Here is a 5,013-nt window from a genome sequence, read left to right on the forward strand (position 1 = left end):
TACATATATACATACATACACATATGCATATATACATATACATATTCATATACACATATATAGAAACGAACAATATTACAGGCATCTCAGGGTCGAATGGAAATAATAAAAAGTATGAGAGGCAATCGATAGGCTAAACGCTTTCACGGTCCTCACGTTCGCGTTATCTAACGTTTCTAACGCAAAGGATAATAATCGTCGAGAGGAGGAGAAGGAGGAGATGGTGGAGGAGGAGGAGGAGGAGGAGAAGGAGGTGGTAGAGGAGGAGGAGGAGGTAGAGAGAGGAGGAAGCAGGTGGAGAAGGTGGTGATGATGTTAGTGGTGGTGGTGGTGGTTGTGGTGGTAGTGGTGGTGGTGGTGGTGGTGGTGGTGGTGGTGGTGGTGGTGGAGGAAAGGGGGAATAGTGGCGGGTGGCTGGTTGGTGCCGGCCCCAAGAGTGCCGGTAGAGAGCGTATGCACGGAATCGCAACGTGTATCGGACGAGTTTCACGGTCCCGACCTTGGGTCGCATTAACTAGTTTTCGCAACTTCTTCCTACTCCTCCTTTTGCCGCGAGATTATTTTTACTTCCCTCTTCTTCTTCTTCTTCTTCTTCTACTACTACTACTTCTTCTTCTATTTCTTCTATTTCTCTTGTATTTCCTCATCGAAAATATTAAACGAAAGAATTCGGGCGAATCGATCTTCTTCAACCGTGTCCCATTGAGTACCATTTAAAGAATCTCTTTGATAACAAGTTAGAAATGATAAACAAGTGAGATATCTCTTTCACTCTTTCTATCTTTCCCTCGAGAACGTTCGATCGTTCCATTATTTTCGATCGAAGATTATACACTGAAAGAACGAAAGAAAGAACGAACGAATCGTTGTCATCGTAGTCGTAGTCGTAGTCGTAGTCATAGTCGTCGTGACGAGGAGGCAAATCGAGCGGCGTAGATCGAGAAAAGACGAACGGTGAAGAGGGGGTGGAGTGAAAAGGAGGGAGGGAGGGAGGTAGGTAGGTAGGTAGAGAGGAGGAGGAGGAGGAGGAGGAGGAGGTGAGGAGTTCACGATCGAGCGAGGGTGCAATTTTCTTTCCTTTTTTTTTTCCTTCTTTTTTTTTCCTTTTTTTCTGCCACCACTCTTCCTCTTCCTCTCCACTCCTTTTTTTTTCCTTCTTCCCTCTCTCTCTCTCTGTCTCTCTTTTTTTTTCTTTCCTCTCTCTTCCTCCGTCTCCTCCTCCTCTTAGCCCGAACACCCCCCATGGTGGTTGCACCGTCAGGCTGGGTTAGTTTATGGGGACCGGAGTCTCTACGTAGACATCTCACGACCCAGCTTTACCCAACCTTCATATCCCCCCCAACCTTTCCTAGGTCTAGCCTAGCCTAGAGCCGTGTAGGAGAAGTGCACTCCAACCACACTGTGCACGGACGTCTGCCTAGTATTGATCCTCGGCTCAGCTACTGGCTACCTTCACCCACTAATAATTCTTGTCAGTCTCCCACAGGCTCTACGATTCGGGCCCACCTTCGGACTGTTACTACTACTACTACTATTATCACTACTACTACTATTACTACTATTACTACTACTACCACTACTACTACTACTATTGAGGCTACTGATGCTACTGCTGCTGTTAATACTACTAGTACTACTATTACTAATATTGCTATGTGTTCTGTCTTCTCTCTTCCTTCTCCTCTTTCTCAAAATCATCTTCTTTTTCTTCTTGTTCCTTTTCTTTTCTCTTTCCTCTTTTTCTGCTTCTGCTTCTTTCGTCTTGCCACGAAAATTCCAACACGTTCTAGGACGTTACTCTCCGACGATATTCTCAGATTATATCGAAAGTTATAAAATCTATAAGGACCACGTGTACCCAAACGGTCGTGTATATCCAGCACGAATCCAATGCGGGTCCATTGGAAATTTATTGCAATTTTTTTCCTCCTTCCTTCTTCTTGTTCCTTCCTCTTTCGTTTAAATCGAAATCACGAAAATTCGTTTCCGAACGAATTCTCACTTAATTACTTAAAAGGGTTGCAAAAAAAAAAAAAACCGAACATGTTGCTACGTAACGCTCTCTCTATATCTTTATCATCTCTATTACCCACTTTTTATATGTTGGAAATTTCTTTTCTCGTTATTTCGTTTTCTCTTTTTAAAAATCACATTCCTCGAAAATTACCTGGAAAATACCGCATCTTTAGAATTTCATTTCTATTTCTAATCTTTAGTATAGGGACATAGTAAGAAGAAAAATACTATTATTTAAGATAGAACGACGAAGAGAAGGATGGACGGACCGTCGAGGATACTCCAGAAGAAAGACGAACGTCCTTGATTGATCGTTGAAAAGAAAGAGAGAAAAAGAAAGAGAAAGAGAAAGAGAAAGAGAGAGACGATAAGAGAAGAGAACAGAAGAGAAGAGGAGGATCTCTCTTCTATTCTCTCGATAGACTCACGTCCCTTAACGACGATTCGTAGATGGTACGAGCCAGGCCCTATATTACGATGCTGCAAAATGTATGTCTGCCGGTGATAAACGGAGTCAAACCAACCCCGTAACTTCATCGTTCTCTGTCTTCCTACCTTAACCCACTCTCTCTCTCTCTCTCTTTCTCGTATACACACATATATACGTACATATATATGTATACATATATATATGTGTATATGTATGTATATACACACAAACGCATCTTTCCAACCTGCTGTCGCTCGTCCTCGACCCTTCTGCTATCTGGCTCAACTCGCACCTTTATTCTCCCACCCTTCCTATCTCTCTTCCTCTCCCTCTCTCCCCCCCCCTCTCTCTCTCTTTTTCTCTTACGCGCGCGCCATTTTTTTTTAAACCCTCTTCTACCTTCTATCTTTTTTTTCGATTTTCTTTTGCTATTTTTTTTCTCTCTCTCTCTCTTTCTCTTTTCTTTCTCTTTTTTGTTTTGCTTTTTTCTCTTTTCTCTCCTTTTTTTTTTACCGTCGTCTGGTGCAGAACGCACGACGAAGCTTCGCACGAATCGTGAAAAATGCAGCGAATATTTTCGGATATGGGATTAGGTTAGGTTAGGTTAGGTTAGGTTAGGTTAGGTTAGGTTAGGTTAGGTTAGGTTAGGTTAGGTTAGGATAGGATAGGTTAGGTTAGGTTAAGTTTTCGTTCGGTTTAGTTCGATTAAGATCGGTTCGGATCGGATTGAATCGTGCATCGCGTAACGCTTAGAAATATTTCAAACGAATGTATCGATATTGGATTATGCGATGAAAATAGAAAAGATTTTCTTATCTCAAGATCATTTTTTAAGGGATACGAGAGTAGAGGTGATAATGGTTGTACCGAGGATGGAATTATTTCTAACGAGTTCTCGTTTGTCGCGTAAATTATACGAATGGAGAAGTCGAGATCTTTCGATAGATTAGATCAGATTAAATCCTACTACGTCTCCGTCTTAACTTTTCTACCTGTAATACGGTGTTTCTCAAATTTATTCGTTCCTTCTTTCTTTTCTTTTCTTTTCTTTTCTTTTTTTCCATTTTTTTCCCAAGAGATTGCAGTTGAGAGTCTTTCGACAAAAAAAAGATCAAATGGATTATTCGATGTCTTCCAATTTATTTTTCTTTTTTTTTTTTCTTTTTATTTCTTTTATATAGATTATTTTGTCAGTCTTTATAAAGTTACGTATTAGAAATGAAATATAAAGAAGAAATCAATTATGTGTATATATATATATATGTGTGTGTGTGTGTGTATCATATGTTCGAATTCGTATGGATCGCATATTGAGAATAACTAAGATTGTTTATCGATTTGTATACTCGATTAAAAAAACATAAACGTTGATCTCTTCACTGGCAACAACAGCGATTCTCGGTATTAACATAGACACAACAGCGTGGATACAACAATTCTCAAACATCGACGTACTAATGAGTTTTTGAAAACATTTATCGATAAACCGTCTTTCTCTATATTCTCTTTCGTAAATATATTCTTTTCTCTGATCGAGAATGAGATATTAGCTTACTACGTATAATGACTTTCGAGAATTGAATCGTAAACGTGTAGAATAACTTGCGTTGCGAAATAAGACGATCTTTTTTTTTTCTTCAAGCTTCTCTTTTACGATCATTTTAATAAAGAAAAAGAAAAATTAAGAAAGGAAACAAAAAGGAGGAAACGATTTGAAAGGACATAAAAATATATTTATATGCATTTGTCTCTCTCTCTCTCTCTCTCTCTCTCTCTCTCTCTCTCCATATATATATCTACGATGATGCAATATTGGTTTTATGAATATCAGAAATTAGAAAGAGAGACGAAGAGAGAGAGAGAGAGAGAGAGAAATAAAATAAGAAAGAGAAGAAAAGAAACAAAAAAAGAAGAAAAAGAAAAAGGGCACAGTATGAAGTTCGCGTGTCGGTTCTTTGGCGTTCGGTAACACACCTGCCAAAATTCCGACGATGATCGTTAAAAAGAAAGAATGTAAAAGAATGTAAAAATTATGGGTACAAGTTGGTGAGGGAGGGGAGGAGAATCGAGAGGGGGAAGGACTTGGAAGGGAGACAGGATGAAAAAACAAAAGGAGAAAGGGAAAGAGAGATCCTTTTCGTCGAGCAAAATCGCGACTAAGCGGCACGCAAACGATACTCGTTCGTTTTACGTATATATGCGTACACATACATACGTACACATATCTATCACCTATACGTACATATGTATATACGTACATACATACATATATATATATATATATATATATATATATATATGTATACATACGTATATACGTATTTATGTACACGCGTTAAGCGTCGATGCATTTAACGGGTGAAAGGACTCGTACTTATGTCCTTAGAGCGATACAAAATTTATATCCCGCGGTACGCTGATACTTTAATTGATCGTTAAATCATGTTTATCTAACATTCTGTCTCTCTCTCTCTCTCTCTCTCTCTCTTTCTCTTTCTCTCTCTTTCTTTCTGTCTGTCTGTCTATCTGTCTTTCTTTCTTTCTGTCTCTCTCTCTCTCTCTTTCTC

The sequence above is a fragment of the Vespula pensylvanica genome, chromosome 2 (assembly GCF_014466175.1).
Source record: "Vespula pensylvanica isolate Volc-1 chromosome 2, ASM1446617v1, whole genome shotgun sequence".
Lineage (NCBI taxonomy): Eukaryota > Metazoa > Arthropoda > Insecta > Hymenoptera > Vespidae > Vespula > Vespula pensylvanica.